General features: G+C 51.5%; 1 protein-coding gene and 1 non-coding gene across 7 annotated transcripts in view; both read right to left on the bottom strand.

Annotated features, from left to right (window-relative positions):
• EVL (Enah/Vasp-like) overlaps positions 1-18,824 on the bottom strand; it is a 173,015-nt gene that overhangs the window by 23,921 nt on the left and 130,270 nt on the right. The gene's annotated exons all lie outside the window — the stretch shown is intronic.
• MIR342 (microRNA mir-342) lies at positions 10,785-10,896 on the bottom strand. Its single transcript, NR_106314.1, has one exon. It is a non-coding gene; the product is annotated as a microRNA mir-342 (primary transcript).

Genomic DNA, 18,824 nt, shown 5'->3' with positions numbered 1-18,824 from the left:
CCAGGTCCTCATGCTCCTTCTCACCAACCGGTGCCCATGCACCTCTCTTAAAAACTCACAGCTTTCTCACCCATATTCCAGTAATTTGGGAGCTGCCTTCTCTTCTGTACTAGACCCTGGGCTTCTTGCAGGCAGAGAGCACGTCTCACTCCGCACTCCACGCTCACAGCCTGGCTCGCATCAGACACTTAGTTCATATTCCACTGAACTAAGTCGGGAAGGGGAGAGGGGGCTCAAGCTCACTCACCCTGGGGGAAAAGTTCAGGTGAAGGAGTCATGCTGAACTGACTTGAGTGAAAAGAAAAACCTAGGAGGTGAGCCACGGAGATATAGGGATTAGAAGGGGTCCCCCAAGTTCATGCTTGTCCAGAGAGGATGCAGCAGTGTAACGATGCCCTGCCAGCACCAGGTACCCTCTGCTGACCAGAGGCCTTAAGGACAAACTAAAGTCACAGAGCTGCTGACCCAGCCTTTGTCGCAGGGCTGTGAGTTTCAGATGGCTTTCTGCTAGAGGACCCTGTGGCTATGCACACAGTGGCAGAGTGCAGAGTCACCTTCTGTAGCCATGAGGTGCCCTCCTTTGTACAGTGAATGTATGGCAACGATGGTCTGCGGATCACATCTTAATTGTCTTGTTCCCATGAGGTACTAACCTGGGCAGGCAGTGGGCACGAGAGGACCTGGCCTATGTTCTGCCTCACATCTGCCTAGTCATGCACCCCTAGGCAAGCTACTGTGCCCTCATCTGTAAAATGGGAGTCCTAATACACTAACGCTAACAGTGGTACCTCACCAAGCTGCGGTGAGGAATAAACAAACTCTAGGAGTAAAAACCATATGGTAAGCCATAAAGTGCTGGAAATATTTGTTCGCATTACTGTTGAAAGCACACTGTTGATCTTTCTGCTGAGTTGGACAGGAACCTGCCTATGTGCTGGCTTAAGTGGCCCTCTGCCCCCGCAGCCTTGCTGGTGTGGTCCCCTCGGTGGAGCGCCTTCTTCTCCACAGGCTGCGTGCACTCACTGCCCAGCTGGTTCCACCACGGCCCCCTGAAGTATACGGGATGAGTGGTGGTGGTTCTCAGGGGTGAGGGGACTTGCCCAAAGCCACAGGGTTTGTGACGCCGGCCCCAGTGTCCCAAGCTTGTTGAGTCTGGGAGCTGATCTTGCTGAGGCAGGGGCCTGGCCCATTCACCTGAGACTCCAACTAAGAAAACTCTCACCCTCTTCTCATTCATCTCAGACAAATTTTGTCAAGTCAAAATAAAGAGGATGAGATAGGAAACAAGCATGAGAAGAAATTCAAAAATTAAAAAAGAAAAAATAAAAGAACCCATCACGCCACAGACAAATGAAAAAAAGAAAGGGAAATTTCAGGTCCAACATCAAACAAGAGCAGGGTGGCTGGGCATCCATGGTGTCATGTGGGTCCAGCCCTTGGTGGCAGGGCTCATCACTGGCAGCAGGCCGGGCCATAGGTTCCCTGGCTGACCTCTTCTCTGAACACAAAGAGCTGCAGGAGGACAGAGGCTGAGACCCAGCCAAGGCTCAAGTCCAGGCTGGCCTGCTCCAGGGCCCGCTGGACTGTGATGATTCTTGGGAAGGAGCTGACTTCTTGCTGTCTTGGAGGCCCACTTTCCAGCTTCGAGTCTAAGTTCCATCAAACACCCACTCCTCCCAAACACAGTGGTGAGTCAGAGGAGCCCTTTTACTCTTAGGAGCCATGAGCTGGGGAGAAACACACAAGAGGGGAGGGAAGGCTGGGCCAGACTCAGCCATGAGCCCTCCTGAAAGGGAGGGGTGGTGAGGTGGGGTGAGGGGGCCAGCCACAGGGGACAGGAGCTGACAGACTCAGGGCAGAGTCTATATGACTGATGGGGAGTTGGGCCAGGAGGTCCGAGTCCCTTCTCACTGGGGAGAGTGAGCACTGGAAGAGGCGGGCTCCCGTCTGGCGGCATCTCTACCTGGGACACACTACAGGCGTTTGGCGGTCACTCCCCTTTGCTGCTATTCTGCAAGCAGGGACATGAAGAATTGCCATGTGCCCTTCACAGGCTGCTCCAAGGAGGAGATGAGCTTATACGTGGTCCTTGTATTGTACCTTTTCAAAAGGCTTTTATAGCATCTCTCTCTGACATAAGGATTTGACAAAGGATTCCAAAGCAAGGTACTGCCATCTTCAAGAAAGCTGTCCTAGTGTAGTGGAAAGGGGTAGGGAGAGCACAGAAGAGGAAAAATCTGGGCGCGCATTATGGGCTTCACGGAGAATGAGCCAGATGCAGGTGACACTCCTCCCCTCCCACTTTCTCATAGCCTGGCTGAGGTGCTGAGACTCGGGCAGGTCACAGAACAGAACCAGGTCAGGCGTGGCCCAGGTGTAGGAGAGCACCTGCTCATGGGACTCTGAATGTGAGTCCGAGTTCACCAGGATCCATGACATATGCTTGCACATACCAGGAAGGGCAGCAGGAAGAGCGTCGCCAACAGAACAGCCTGACTTTAACTCCATGGACATAACTGTTTTGCTCACCTCTGTATTCCCAGTACTTACCATAGTTTTTGACCTATAGTCAATGCAATACATATTTGTTAAGTACGTGGATGACTGGCCCCAGGCAAACTGAGCATCTCCAGCCACTGGGCGAGCCTAGAGCGAGTGACACAGTCTTAGAGAAAATAGCAGAAGTCTAATGGCTTATAAGCTCCCACAGCAGGAAACAGTGGCTGAGCTGGACTGGGCCTCACGAGCTATCAGTGAGTGAGACACCATAGGCCACCAGTGGCAGTGGCACTTAGAAAATACAATGAGTTGGGGTAAGGAGAGAACTCAAGTTTACTGAGTGCCTATTACACTACGTACTAGATCCTGTGCCAGAGACTCAGACGCCACCTCGTTTAGCCTCCCTCGTCCTAGGAATCCTGCTGTGAGCTCCACTTTACCCGTAAGAAAGCTGGAGAGTTGGAAAACTGAAGTAGCATCTTTGTGGCCTCTGAACAGTCAACAGTTAAGCCAGGCTTCAACCCCAAAACAGAGGACTCTAAAGCCCTCCACAGAGTCACCAAGACTGCAGGGGGATAGGACACATGGAGGAAGAAGGGTCAAGCGGGGCACAGAGACAGGGAGAGCAAGAAGGGGAGCCCAGCCCTGGCGCGAGTGTGAGAAGCTGCGGCTCGGAGCCCCCTGGCGGAGCCCCTTCTTGGGCAGGAGTGTGGCACACTGCCAGCACCCAACGGCCTTGCTGCCTCAATGCCCATCCACGTGGCACCGGGAGAGGTATCCCAGGAGCTGGACAGGTTCTCAGGGCTGTACAGAGAGCCTTAGGAGCCACCCGGTCTGACCTCAAGTGCGAGGCCCTAGCTGGGGTGGGTGGTTCTCACTGGCAAAGTCTTCTTCCCAAAGGTTGAAATCTGTCTTGCCAGGACTGCCCCCAGTGGTCTGTCAGGACCACAAAGGCCATCTCTCTGTGCTGGCCTGGCGGCCCTGGTGCACTCCCCTCCAGGCCTCCCTTGGTCCCCATCCTGTCTTCCAGTCCCTTCCCGCCTTGGCTGTGCTCTTCTGGATGGTTCTGGATTGTACGAATCCCCTTCAGAGTGAACTGTGCTGGAGCTCTGCCAGTAAGTTAGGTGTGTGGGAGTCCCTCTCCTCTCTGGGCTTCCGTTTTCTATAAAGTGAGAAGCGTGGAACCAAGGATCATCAGCTCCAAATTTCTACAACTCTAAAGGACAAAGGAGGAAATATACTAAAATGTTCACCGTGGCTATCTCGGGATTGTGGGCTTATATTCCTCTCTTTGAATTTCCAAATCATGCACTACCTCTAAACAAATAAATATCTAAGAGACCCTACGGAGGAGAATCCCTGCTCTGCGATCCATCCCCCGCGAGGTGTGACGGGCGTGGGGTAGGCAGGGAGCGGTGTGGCTCCTGTCTGAGGTAATGCATTAATTTATACAGCCAAAGGCAGGCAGACAAGGCGAGGCACTACTGACCCCTCCTCCTGAAGAAGGCCTTCCTCTTGGCCACCCCTGAACATTTATGAGGCTCTGGGAGACCAGCCCCCAGCTCCTCTGGGATAGAAGGGATGGGCTCAGTTTCCAGTTAGTCTCTATGGGAAGTCTCCCTGGGGCTCCGAGAAGATAGAACTGGAGATGCCAGGGGTGCCAGAGACAAAGGATCCAGCACTTGCTCAGTGATGATTGATGGAATTTCTGGCCAACAAACGACAGCCACCTGGTCTGAGCTGGGCAGAGTCCCAAGTCCTTCTAAGGCCTCCTCCCTGCTCTGCCATCTTTCTGGCTGGCTCCTTTCCCTCTTTCCAGAGGGTCCCCTCATTTTACAGTGAGACTGGGCCATCCCCGGCACACCTTTCCCTCTTGTTACAAGGCCCTGCTTTCCTCACAGGTGCCATTCCTATCACCAAGCGAGCAAGTGTCTAAGCGAGAATGGAGTCTGTGAACTGGGCTAAGCTTCGTCTGGCCACTATCTTTACCGTCACCTGGCCAAGGCCATACAAGAATTGGTGGCAGAGCTGGGACCAGAGCCCACGACAAATGTCTCCCGGCCCAGGGCTCTGTCCACCCCAGTGCACTGATGCTCAGCACTGATTAATAAACAAACAGCTCTGCATTTGTCTTTGGGAAACAAAGGCAGCTAGTGTTGAACCCTATCCTCCGAGCTCAGCTCAGGAGGAGACAAATACCTGACTGTCACCCTCCCTATTCTAACACGAGCTTAGACAGCTTAGTTGCTTGCTTAAAGGAACCCGGCGTGAATTTTCTAGTCTTTTCTGCTGAGTTCTTACCACATGAATTTAGGCTCAAGCAGGCTGACATGTCTTACTCAGATTACCAGAGCCAACTGACCCACCGAAATCCTGCAACAGACCCTCCTACCTAAGCCCTGGCCCTGGGCTTAGCAGAGACAGCTCAGCTCCATGGTGACCAATAGGTAAAGCTGTGTCTAGGAGCTCAGGGTCTGAAAGACCTGTCAAGTTAGAAGGCCATCACTTACAGATGTGGGGATGGCACTTCAGAGAGTGGGGGACTGACCAGGGCCACAGTGGGAAGCACCCAGCCCTTGCAGTCATGCACTAACAAGGAGACACTGGAGAGGAAAAGCGCTTGAATTCTGACAAAGGACAGCAGGAGGCCTGGTGCTGCGCATGTACCGGCGAGAAGCACCCCTTGTGTAGAGGGGTCCCGAGGCCCAGGGAAAGGGCAGGGGCTTGCCCAAGCTCACATTCACAATGGGGAAAGGAGGGCTAGACCCAGTCTCCAGCTTCCAGGCCAGGACACCCCACTCCCACTGTTTGGGCCCACTAGGCTGTGTTCCTTAGGGGAGTTGTTTTCCCTGCAGAATATTCTGTCTTCCTAATATGCTTATTTCAGGACACAAAACTAACCTTAAAATGAACCTCAAACAGAACAAATAGCAATAAAAATCTGCCACATCTTAATGCTTAATGGTTTACCGAGCATCACTGCATTGTTTTTTTTTTTTGTGTGACTAATCTCCCCAATCATCCATGGCTGGGCTTATTAACCCTATTTTATAGGTGGGGAAACTGAGGCTCGGAAAAGCTACCCGAGGTCATGCGCCTCCAGTGAACGGTGCTGCTGGAACAGAAGCTCAGGCCTCCCAGTACCCAACTGCTGCTTCCACCCTGCCGCTTCCGCAAGGATGTCATTGCAAACCCCGTAATTGGTCAGTGGCAGATACTCGCCCCAAGATCCAGCACTCCCACCCCCACCCCCGGAGCAGGTGGGAGTGAAAGGAGAGGCCCATGAGGAGCAGGGAGGAGAGAGAGGGGCTCCCATCACCTACAGCTCACTCTGCAAAGCACGGTGCAGTCCCAGTGGCAGAAGCAAAAGCAGTGGAAGGCCCACTCCCTGCTGACCATCACGGGCAGGGCTCCGCGGCACAGGCCGGGGGCACCTCTCGTACTGGACCACTTACCTCTTCTCCTCTGTCGCCTGGCTGGTGCAGTGGGTAACTGATACGCCTTCCAGCCATCAAGTGGGCTTCCCCACCTCAATCTTTAATGAGGCTGCTCAGCTAACCTATCAGAACCTTCCTGCCCACCTGACTCCAGCAAGCTCCCGGGGCCCTGGCCCTGGAGGACTGTCCAGACCCCTTGCGGGGCTCGGCTCACAGGCCTTGGTGACACCAGGTGTCTGCCAGGAGACACCCTGTAGGTGGCACTCCTCTTAACCCTGTGGGCAATGGGATGGAACAGGGTAGGTGTGGCGTCAGAAGGGAGCAAGTGTGCAGAGAATGCCTGTGAGGCATGCCTAAATTTGGCACCACCCCAAACTTTGGTATGGGAAAACCAAGTTGGCACCCTCTCACAGAAGTAAGGCTCATTTGATTCCCCCCCGCCCTCCTTCGCTTCGCTCCTTGCTGGACTCCATGAAATGCTGCCTCTCCTGCAAACTGTCTCTTAGGTGCATCCTCTCTGGCCTGTCTAGATCCAAGCCTCATGCTCTCACTTGGAGGGCTTTCCAAGGGTCTCCAACTGGCCTCTCTGCCTCCGCTTATCCCACTGAGTCTGCTTACAGAGTCAATTCTGGAAAGCACTGGTCTTCCAGGCCATTCCTTGGCCAGGAGACTACTGTGGTTCTCCACTGGTCCACATGGGAAGCTTGGGATCGGGTTCATCCTTACTTTGGGATTGGAGGCCTGTCAGGCTCCAACTTGCCTGTCCCGGTGCCCTGACTGCTGCTCCCAGCCAATCCCACCAAACCTCTCTCCTCCCTGAATGTCCCAACTCCCTTAGCACCCTCCCTCAGGAATACACCATCATTCCCTCTTTCCTTCCCTGGAATCCAGTTCAAATAGGCAAAATACGCATGGATTTTAAGAGCACAACACTGGACTTCAAAGGAATCCCCCCTCCACCCCTCACACTTGCTGCCTTGTGGGGGCATCTGAAGCTTGGCACCTCATTCCTTCCTTGATTTCCCTCCTCCTGGCCCAAATCCTTCCCCCACACGATGAGCAGACTGATTCTAGCGGGCCTTTGACCCTGGGCTGGCTACTCACTTCCTCTCACTGGGACTTAATTTCCGCACCTGAGGGGCTAGAGAGGAAGCATGAGGAAGATGATGAGAGCAACACCCACCGCTGAGTGCTCACTACCTGCCGGGCACCGTTCTGAGCATACAGACTTGAAGCCACTTAAGAGTTAAATCTGAGTCCTGGCTCTCACTTGCTCTTTGACCTTCCTTGCAGCTCCAGGTATGAGGCTAAGCCTGGGATGTTATGCTCAAAGCCTGCCCTTCTAGGCCTCGTTCTGCTTGTTCCTCAGCCTCCCCTTTCTCTTCTCCCACATGCATCCAAGATGGCAGCACTAGGTTCACATGCCTCTGTGCCGTTGCCTATTTTGCTTCTTTTTGGGCTACTCTTCTAACTGGTGAACGTCTGTCCATCCCCTTTAAGACTCAGATCAGGCATGCCCGCCCCCAGGGCTCTCCCAGTAGCTCTCCCCTTCACCACAGCCTCCCCTGCAAGAAGCCCCGTGTTCTCTGCATCATAGCATAACATACACTGTATTGACAAGGCTCTCTCTCCACCTGGCTGTGAGCTCTGTGAACACAGGGACCAAGTCTTATTCATCTTTGTGTTCTGGTGCATGGCCCAGAATAGATGCTCAGTAATTCACAGATGGGATCATAGCTGTGGATACAAACTGCTCCCCTGGAACTTACAATCTAGAGAGGAGAGACAGGCAACAAATAAAGACACAACATGTAGGAAGAAAAACACAGCAGAGAATGAGAATTAAAGGAATGTGTGTGGGTCATTCTTAAGACAAACTCTGCGATTAGGTGGTATAAGCAGACGCCCGGAAGAAGTGAGGGAAGGAGCCCTGAGGTTTTGGGGAGAAAACATTCTGGGCACAAGGGGCCTTGGGTGTAGAGGCCCTGAGTTAGGAGCATGCTTGGTACATCTGGGGCCTGGCGTAACTGGAATGAAGGAGGAGAGGTAGAGAGTAGGGAGGAAGTGAGTTCAGAAAGACAGCCAGGGCCACAGCATGCCGGGCTAAGCAGGCCTTGGTAAGGATGTGGACTATATTCTGAGTTAAGCCTAAAATCCTAGAGAGCTCTGGGCAAGGACTGAGACCTGACTGAGAGGTGAAATGCAGTCTGCTTGCTATGCGGGGAATGGATCAGAGTGGGCTAAGTGCAGGAGCAAGCCAGCCAGGCAGTGGCTGCTGTGAACCCCCCTGTTGCATGGACACCTGGATGAGAGGGGGCAGGCAGCAGATAGGCAGGGGGCAGGGCCTCAAACACTCGCAGCCTGTCCACTCTCAAGCTGGAAACCGTATCTCAAGTTCAGCACTTGGCTTTCTGAATCTCCGGAGATATCTACCAAAATATTTGAGCTGGCTTTTATCCTATATGAGCTGAAGCTGGCAGGCAGCTACTTGTAAAACTCATTCCTTAGGAAAGAAATGATACACGCTACGCGAAGAAAAAAGAAAACAGCTGTGAATGAATTCTTCCCTCACTTTCGAAGATGTGGGTGTGTGGCTAGAAAGATGGGGCAGGTTAAATGTTTATAATAATCAACCTCTGACCAAGCCGGGTTATAGTTTAGAAAGCTGGGGGGCTGCCAGCTGAGCAGGGTCTTTTGAGAGGCAGTCTGGTCCACTGGGCAGACCTGGACTGGAAATCAGAACATCTGGGCTCTGGGCCTTGAGCTCTGCATTCACCAGAGTGGCCTGGGGCAAGTTTCTTAGCACTGTGAGCCTTTGTTTCTTCCTTCTTAAAATGGAGAAAGTAATTCCTGCTATCTCCCTGCAATCTCAGGGAGCCAAGATCCAGGCACAAGAGCATCCAGGAAGGGGTTTGTTCCTTTCTGTAAGGAGTATACGGCTTAGCTCTGGGTGGTGGCACACCAGAATGAAGTGACTCTGGCTACGACTCAGGGGTGAGATCCCAGTGTCTAGGGATTGGGCACTCCAGGAACAACTTGCATTTACTGTGCCGTATGCTTACAAATCACAGTCCCATCTATTTTATCATTTGAGCCTCATGACAACTCTGTAAGGTGGTTGTCACGCCCATTTTAAAGATGAGGAAACTGGCCGGGCACGGTGGCTCACACCTGTAATCCCAGCACTTTGGGAGGCCGAGGTGGGTGGATCACCAGAGGTCAGGAGTTCAAGACCAGCTTAGCCAACATGGTGAAACCCTGTCTCTACTAAAAACACAAAAATTAGCCGGGCGTGGTGGCGCATGCCTGTAGTCCCAGCTACTTGGGAGGCTGAGGCAGGAGAATCGCTTGAACCTGGGAGGCGGAGGTTGCAGTGAGCTGAGTTCGCACCACTGCACTCCAGCCTGGGCAACAAGAGCTAGACTCTACCACAAAAAAAAAAAAAAAAAAAAATGAGGACACTAAGGCTTAGAATGGTGAAATGGCTTGCTCAAGGTTTCACAGCTGCTCCATGTGACAGGGTGGAGCGGGTGCCTGGAGCTAGGGCATGGTACCCTGTCACCTGCCACCACAATCTGTGCCACTTCTGTCAACCCCTGTGCTGACCATGGCAGGCACACCTCAGCTGGCTGCTTCCTGAGCCCTACCAGGAGGTGTCAGGAAGGTGCTGGTGAGGTAAGGCTGGGGAATGAACCACCGCCTATCTCAAACCCTGACTGGGCACATGGCGCCTGGGCTGTATCTACGGAAGACTAAAACTCCAAAGGAATCTTGCCATTAGCGTTAGGGAGATAATCCTGGGACTGGTGGAAGGAGGAGACCTCTCTTCTCTAGGATGTAAACTGCAATAAGCCAGCAGCTCTTTCAAGGAGGACAATGGCAGCAGCAGGATGCAGGTGGGATGCTCTGAAATTAGGGGCCCCCATGAGGCATGCACAGTACTGCCAATGTGCTGAGGGAGACCCCCAGGGTCAGACAGAGCCTATTCTCAGATCTTGATTTGAACTTCCAAACCACCAAGATCTGCTGGTGCCGCCGTCCTCCTCCTCATCAGATCCCCCCATTCACCCTCAGCCCCGCAGGGCCCAGGTTCAAGCCCCGCTTCCCTCAGAAAGTGTTCTCTGGCCATCAGGATCCAAGAAGCCTGGCTTCCCTCTGTGTCCCAACGTGATGGCTGCTGGCACCACACAGGAGTTGATATTGTTAGTTACCTTTTTTTTTTTTTTTTCCTGAGACAGCGTCTTGCTCTGTTGCCCAGGCTGAAGTGCAGTGGTGTAACCATGGCTCACTGCAGCCTCAGACTCCAGGGCTCAAGCAATCCTGCTACCCCAGCCTCCTGAGTAGCTGGGACCACAGGCACACGCCATCACACTTGGCTAATTTTTAATGCTTTTGTAGAGACAAGGGTCTCGCTATGTTGACCAGGCAGGTCTCGAACTCTCACACTGAAGTGACCCCCTGACCTCCTAAAGTGCTGGGATTACAGGCATGAGCCACTGTGCACGGCTGATATTGTTAGCTACCTTTGCAAATAATTTTTTTAAAAAGAGTAACTTCAAACTGTTATAGTAATTTAGAGGTGACAAAGAATGTTTACAAACATCATCTCATGGTACCCTCACAACAACCCTGTGAGGTGAGTCTGATTCAGCCATTTCACAGATGGCGAAACTGAGTCTTAGGTCAGTGACATGCCCAAGGGCACACTCCTGGCACAGCTGGTACTGGAACCAGATCCGAGTTCACGTCCGAAGTTCCTTCCACAGTACGCACACCTCCGGGCCATAGCAGCTGAAGGCCCTTCCATAGGCTGTGGCTGGAGAACGCGTGCTCCTCTGTTTGGGGTGGTGATAAGTAGGCCAAGGTGACGGGTGCGATTTCTGTGTGAGACAATTCCATTAACCATGTCCCTCAATCACAGATAGCACCCCTCACCTTGCGCCCAGTTTCACAGGTTGGCCAGCAAGCGGTCTTGGTTCAGGAACTCCGTCTTAGTCTGCAGAGAAGGATGCGATGGCAGGAAGTGTCAGGCTATGCGAGGCACACAATATGACATGGGCGCAAGCTGGGAGCTTGTTCAGTCACCAGACACCCCTGAGCTTCAGGGCTCCCGAGACACAGAAACAGACACCTGCCCTCGAGGAGCTCACAGTCTAGACAAACAAACCCAGGGTCCAAACAAATGGGACAGCAACAGTGTGCGAGGAGTGGGAAGGGGTGCCTGAGGTCTCCTGGGGCACCGGGAAGGCTTCACAACAGCAGGGCAAAGGATGAGCAGAAGGTGACCAGGAGTATGGAGAGAACATGCATGAGGGCAGGGGCGGGGCCCCTTTAGACGCAGCCCAGGGAGGACAGACTGAAGAACGACAAGAGAAGGTGGATGGGTTACAACCCCATTACAACACTTCAGGGGAGAGTGTGTCAGGGGAGAGACGGTGAGAATATGCAGTGCAGGTGGTGAAAATGGGAGCCAGTGAGTCAGAGGGACCAGGGGCCCAGGCCAGTGCACAGCCTTCACTGCTGGACATGGTCCCACAGGACCTCGATGCTGAGCTGGGGCCTGGGCTGAGTCAGGAGACAGGGCTCCAGGCACGGCAGCCTCTGGGTCCTGGTGTGCTCCTGCAGCCAGGGATGGATATACTGAGAGCTTATAAGGCAGACGATGTGCGGGTTTTTGGGGTCCAGAGACAAAGAGGCCACTTTCTGAATTTCCAACCTGACTAGATTCATGCAGTGGGAATAGCAGGACAGGCCAAGTGGCAGCTGACTGTTAGGACAGAGGCAAAAATAAAGCCCTGTGGGAGTGCAGGAGGGAGTGCAAAGTCACAGGGAGCGGGGCGGCTGGGAAAGGCTCCATCTGGGAGCCACATTCTGACAGGACGAGTGAGATTTTAGAAGTGTGGGGAAAAGTGAGAGGGGAAGAAGGGCCAGGGGCACAGGAGAGCCTGAGTAAGAGTGTGACTGACGGTGCGACTTGGGTAGCTGTTGGCATGGAGGCGTACAAAGGCCCTGCCTGATACAACATCTGGAGCCCTGGAGTGAGAACAGGGGTGGGGTCAGCAAAGAGACATATCCGGCTTTCAGAAAGTGGCCGCCAGAGGGCAGCTGGAGCAGGCAGGAGGCCAGGGGCTTGCCGTCCTGTTCCCCTCAGGCAGGGCCATGCTGGGCCTGCTTTCTCTCAGGTGGTACAAGGTGTCAAACGGCCTCGGCGGCCAGGGAGATGAAGACAGTCCAGTACTTCCTTCTCTTTAGGGGAGAAAGAGGTAATTTCCAATGGAAAGAGGTTTACAAGAAGCAAAATTCAGCCCCACCTCCAAGAGCTATGAGGTTTAACAACCTTCCACTCCCCTCCAAAGAGCACATGGAGCTGGGCCTGACTCTTCCCGGGAAGGTCTGTCTGTAAGTCCCTTTCCGGGGCTCTTTCTCAACACTGTGCTGAGGGTGCAGCCCCTAGGCCACTGGGCATCAATGAAGGACATAAGAGGTTGAAAAACTGGGAAAACATTTATTATCCAGCACCAGGAGCTTCATATTTTGAAATATACCAATGATGTTATTACACGCAAACCAAGTAGGAAAAGGACGTACATTATGCTCCAAGAGCCAAAGAGAACAAGCACTTCATCCTGTGTTTTAATTCGCCCGGATTCCCACTAAGCTATGGGGTTTTCCTTTTTCTTTTCTTCAGAGTCCCACTGTATAAAGTCAATGAAGAACTACTCTGGTTGCATCAGGGCGAGGACCCTGGTATACCTTGGTGGACCCCTGGAACTCCTCAAAATATCCAGTTTGAAATCCACTGCATTCAACCCCCAAACTGCAAATAAACTTGCCTTTGACCACACATGCTTCTGTCCCACCCCCCACCCAATCCAGCAGCAGGGGCACGTCTGACAAGATTTCATTAGTGAGAACCAAATGCGAAGAAACAGTCAAAATCCAGTTACTCAACCCTCTCCTCACCAGCACTGCTTTCCATGCACCTCGGCCCTCTTCCTAAAGCCTGGTCCTTTTCTGGTCCTTGGCCTGGAAAAAGTGATCTTTCATGAGGGAATGCTAGCGGAGGAACGCTGGGCGTGGCCACGGTTCTGCCCAGACTTGTCCTGTGGCCTGCACACATCCTCCCCCTGACTGGGTCTTGGTTTTGTCATCTGTAAATGTAAACCCAGTCTCATGACACCCAAGCCTCCTTCCCTGGCTCCCACTCACTGGCCCTACCCCGGCCTAGACTATCTGCCTTCTACACCAGCAGAGGCTTTGAGGGGGATTTTCTTTAAAATTCACTCCCACTATGTGGTCGAGTGCCATCAGCTTGGGGTCTTGCCTCAAGTGCCACCAGGGCCCTGCTCTCCTGGAGTAATGGGAGACGATGACATGATGACTCTGGTAAGTTCTGAGAGGACCTACAGTGGTTTAATGGAAAACTGCTGGATGTGGGGACAAAAAGAGGAGCAGCATGGGGCACGGCCCTGAAGGCCACATACCAGGCACCGGGCATCTTCGTGTCATGTGAACTGCCACGGGCCTGTGGTGTCATTCCACCTGCTGATGGAGGAGGTGACTTGCTCAGGGTCACACACACCCAACGTAGCCCGGCTCCAGGACATGCACTCTTCCTGCTAGACCAAGCTGCTCCCACCACACTTCCTGGCACTGGAGGAGAAGAGGAGCATGTTCTCATCCCGGCTTCTCTTCCTGACTGGGTCATATCAGGAAGTGGTTTGGGCCAAGTACTCACTTCCTCCCTCTGGGGCTCAGTTTTCCTGGCTGTGAAATGAGACAGACACTGTGCTATCTCCATGGCACTGTTAAGCGATGACCAGGCAAGACACAGATGCAGTGCAGGAAGGAACCAGCCCGAGTTTCACAAAACTTCAACCCTCTCAGGCCCGATGGTCCCCTTTTTATTATAATGTTTTGTAATGATCCTTGCATTATCCTCAAGTGAAATTCATAGATTACATAACCTACCTACATAAATTCGGATATAATGCCTTACATGTACTGCAAAGGAGAGAGAAAAGAGAAGTAGTCTATAATAAAATGTGCATTACAACACATAAAGGGCCAGACCCAGCTACACTAGGAGACGGAGGCAGTCCACGCTTGCACCTACCCACAGACCCACTGGGAGTGCTGCTGCTGCAAATGGGATGTGACGAAGGGGAGGTCTATGGATGACTGAAACGTCACAGTGACGATGCTGGAGATAGGACTTTACGAAACAGAAAACAACTCTTGGTAAAGTTACAAACAAAATTAAGTATGATTTTCTTTTGACGGATGCAGTAGTCAAATTCCTAGAAAATTCAGCACATACTAAACCTGGTTAAAAAAATAAGTGCTTTTTCTTAAAACAGAGCAAGCTCTGGCTTGAGTTGTTCAGCTGCATGCTTTAGTGGGACATGCAAAACAAGACTTCACTGCGCAGGATGATCCTGCACATTGCAATGTGCTCCTGTCCCCGCTGTCCCCTAATCACCAACAGCTCTCCGTTTCCACTTTGTCTCTGCTGAGAGCTTCTTGTCTGGTCTGACACTGCCATTTCAGAGTCTAGAACATCAACACCTACAAAGAAGACAAAACGTAACTAAAGCCACATGCGAGGCAATGGCTGAGTGGGGGCAAGAGCCTCCTCCCGGCTTGCAGGGCAGGTTCTCCCCCTGACTCAAGGAAGCTCATGGACAGTCAAACTTTCTGCAGAGTTTCAGACACTGTGGCAGGGGAGGCACGTTCACTATTCAGTTGGGATGTGGCCAAGCGGCTGCTGCTGCTACAACCACTACTACTTACTGCTAGTCACCATCACAGCCCTTCCTGCTTGTGCTAGGCTGTCTGTCTCAAATACTTCTACAGCCATCGTCCCCTTGGACTCTCATGCTGCGAGACAGACATGCCATGGATAACCACCTACATTTCACAGACGAAGAAACCAAGGTCCAAGAAAGGGAAATGAGTTGCTCAAGGCACATGCAAAGAAAGAGCACAGCCAGGTCTAGCACCCAGGTCTCTTGGTTACCTCAACACCATGACCTCTTACCAAGCAGATGACAGCTTACCCGGCACCCTGAAGAAAAGGGCGCCTTGCCTGGCAAAAGACTGTGGAGGACAATCAGTACTCTGTCTTCCAAATGAGGATACTGAGGCTCGCAAATGTCACTAGACCTGATGAGGTCACACAGTCAGCGGATGGTGGGACTAGGGCAAGAGCCAGGCCTCCTGAGTCTCAGTCTGGAAGGCTAGAATTGGGGTCCCTGTTCTTAGAGGGTTGCTGAGATTCAAAAGGTGAAAAGGCTCATGCAGTTATCACACATATCCTGAGTCCCCGTGGTGTGTCCCCTCTGTACTTGTTCTAGAGAGGCAGGGATGACTGAGACAACACAGGTCCTGCTCCCAACAGGACTAGCGTGCTAGTAGGGATGCTGGTACCAAAGAGGTGTCCTGAATAAAACATGCTAAGTACCATGATGGAGTAAACATGCAGGGCCAAGAGCACTGGCTGCAGCTGCCCAACAGGAGGCAGTAGATGGAGCAGCAAGGAGGTGGCCCTGGATGTTGGCATGACCGGCACAAGGTCTGACTCTGGGGCCCCGTGGCTCTACAAAGCCCTCTGTGAGGTCAGCTCCCATCCCTTCTTCTCCTTCAGCTACAAGAGTAGCTCCAAAAGTTAAAAAAAAAAAAAAAAAAAAAAAAGTAAAGAGAGGAGAAACTGGATTATATACCCCTAAAACCCTTCCTATCTTTAAATTCACTTGTGACTGCAGCTCAGCGAGGGGATTATTTATCTACACATTTGATCTCACAGTGCCATGTTTCTTTCTCATGTTCTTGCAGTGATTCATCCAAGGAAACTCTTTCTCAAATAGGCACTCAGACTTCTGATAGTTCCAATAAAAATTATTATGAGGACTGGTAACTGTTATGACTATTTTTAATGCAGAACTACCTCATCCCCATCATAACGGGAGCTTTGCAGGGTTTATAAAAACCTTGCCAAGTTCTCTGAGAACTGTCTGAGGAGCAGGAAAACATCTTTTGCTCTGGGGCCCTCACACTAGTGTGGAGAGCTCCTTATTCCTTAGAATTGTCTCAAATAAACCAAGTGGCCACCTTCACCAATTAGGAGGCACAACCCAGAGAATAACTCATGCTTTGAGACAGTATTATCCACATAAATAACCAATTAATCCAATATGAGGAAAGGAGAAGCTAAAGCCAGAGATCTGATCAACAATGAAAGTAATGACTTTTAGCTTTCAGGACCAGATATTACAATAAAGAAAAAGAAAAGTAACGGCTGAAGGTCTGCCTGAGAGGAAGAAGATTTAAACCACCACCATCATAATAAATAGAAGAACTCAAAAGTCAAGTCCCCTGGGGCTGCTGAATGCAGAGGTAGACTATGTACTTGTCCCCAGCCCAGTGCCACCTGAAAAGGTCACAGTGGGTTTTAAAAAGACAGCAACTATTTACCAAACACTTACTGGGTGTTAGGAACTGTCCTGAGCACTCTAAAGGGATGATCACAGTTAATCCTCAGAACAACCAACGGGCAGGTACAGGTCAGGCGACTGGGGCACAGGGAGATCAAGTAACTTGCTCAGGATAAGTACATATGCACACACACACGCTCACATGCACCCTCCTGCAGCACGTGCATGCATATACCCACAGCATACAGGGCCCTGGGCGCCGGGATGTGAAAAACGCAGAGAAAAGCACATACCTCCTGCCTTCAGGAGCTTGTATCTATGCAGTCAACACTCAACAGCTCTTTTGGGTCTGTGGATGCATCATGCACTGTGATGGGCGCTGGGATCCAATGTGGATCCAGGTCAGCTGCTGTGTCTCTGCCTCTCACAACAGCCTTGTGGGAGACCAAACAGCAGCCGGGCCTTAATGTTACAAAGTGGTGAATGGCAATGGGGAGCATGGCGAGCACATAGAAGGGGCGCCTCATCCTCACCTAGGGTGGGCATGGAGGGGGGCCACAGAAGTCTTCCCAGAGAAAGGGAAACCCAGTAGGAGAGGAAAGATCAGTGCATGAGCAGGCAAAATGAAGAGGAAATGGATAAAGAGAGGCAGAAACCAAGTGTCCCAGGAGGCCAAGAGGGGAGACAGAAGTTGAGGGAGGAGGAAAGCTTTGCTGAGAGAGCACTAGGCTGGATCCAGAGGGCTGGGGAGGATGTTGATAAGCAGAGATGGTAAGAAAACATTCCAGGGAGAGAACAATATTTGAAAAGCTTGGCATCCAATCCCTACAGGACGCTGACTTTTCTACATCTGTCCTTGGCTGTGTGCCTTTCTACTGTTTGCATATTTTTAGAAAACAAAACACAAGCTCATCTGAAAGCTCCCTGTGTGCTCTTGTCACTTTTGGTATCCTTTTCCTTCAAAAAAAAAAAAAAATCTCTGGGACAATATAAAATGACAACCTCTTAAGCCCCAGAGGCGCAGAATCTTGCCTCTGATTTCTGTCTTTTTTTTTTTTTTTTTTTTTTGAGATGGAGTCTCGCTCTGTTGCCAGGCTGGAGTGCAGTGAGGCGACCTCGGCTCACTGCAACCTTTTTCTTCCGGGTTCAAGCTATTCTCGTGCCTCAGCCTCCCAAGTAGCTGGGACTAGAGGTGCACGCCACCAAGCCCAGCTAATTTTTGTATTTTTTCTTTTAGTAGAGACAGAGTTTCACCATGTTGGCCAGGATGGTCTTGATCTCTTGACCTTGTGATCCGCCCACCTCAGCCTCCCAAAGTGGTGGGATTACAGGCGTGAGCCACCGTGCCCACCCTTTATGTCCATTTTTAAAAGTAGGTGACAGTATGATGGTGGGTGCCAAGATCAGCAGGCAGCAGAAAAATACTCTGGTCAGAACTGCCCTTTAAGGAGAGAAGAGGAACGGGTGGGTAGGGGCCGGCACGGGAGAAAAACGCCAACCCTCCCTCTGGTGCTTCTGGAGGAATCTAGGTCTCTTAGCTGCTAGCTCTCCCTTCCCCACCATTACACCAGATGGCGTCTCTTTCAGAAGCCAGACGAGGAAGAGCCAAGGAATCTGTGACCCACCAACATGGCTCTAGACGCTAAACAAGAAGTTTCTCCAGCAGAAGGAAAGGTCCAAGGAATGACAAACACGAATAACAATAAGAACTCCTAAAATGTAGACAATGTAGACGTCACCTGACAGCCAAGGAGGTGTACTTATCCTCTATCATGAGCCTGGAACATACCACATGACGTTAGGCTGCCTCCATCCATTTGTGAAAGGAAATACAAGGTTGCTTTGTCATTAGAGGATGCAGGCACCTGGGGAGTGGGAAACTATGCAGATATAACAAAAGGCGCAAGGAGGCTGTGTTCCTCTATGCTGCGCTGCACTTGTCAAAGGTACTGATAAAAATAACAGAAAAGATGAAATTGCCTACTAATGTATGAAAATGTTCACCCTTACCAGTAAAGAAAAATGCAAGTCAGACCAGGCATGGTGACTTACACCTTAATCCCAGCACTTTGGGAGGCTGAGGTGGGCGGATCACTTGAGGTCAGGAGTTCGAGACTGGCCTGGCCAACATGGTGAAACCTCGTCTCTACTAAAAATACAAAAATTAGCCAGGCATAGTGGTGAGCGCCTGTAATCACAGCTTCTCGGGAGGCTGAGGCAAGGGAATCACTTGAACCAGGAGGCAGAGGTTGCAATAAGCCAAGATAGTGCCACTGCACTCCAGCCTGAGCGACAGAGCGAGACTCCATCCTCCCAAAAAAAGAAAAATGCAAATAAAAAAGTTTCCCTTCTCTTGTGTTTACAAAGATTAATGAGAGTACTAATGCCTAGTGCTTATGAATTATGAGGTCTGAGGAATGGGCGACTGTCTTGTGCTGGACAGCGTGTAAACAAG

The sequence above is a fragment of the Gorilla gorilla genome, chromosome 15, assembly GCF_029281585.2.
Source record: "Gorilla gorilla gorilla isolate KB3781 chromosome 15, NHGRI_mGorGor1-v2.1_pri, whole genome shotgun sequence".
NCBI lineage: Eukaryota > Metazoa > Chordata > Mammalia > Primates > Hominidae > Gorilla > Gorilla gorilla.
Note: the sequence above shows the minus strand (reverse complement) of the source record. Positions and strands in the feature narration are given on the sequence as shown.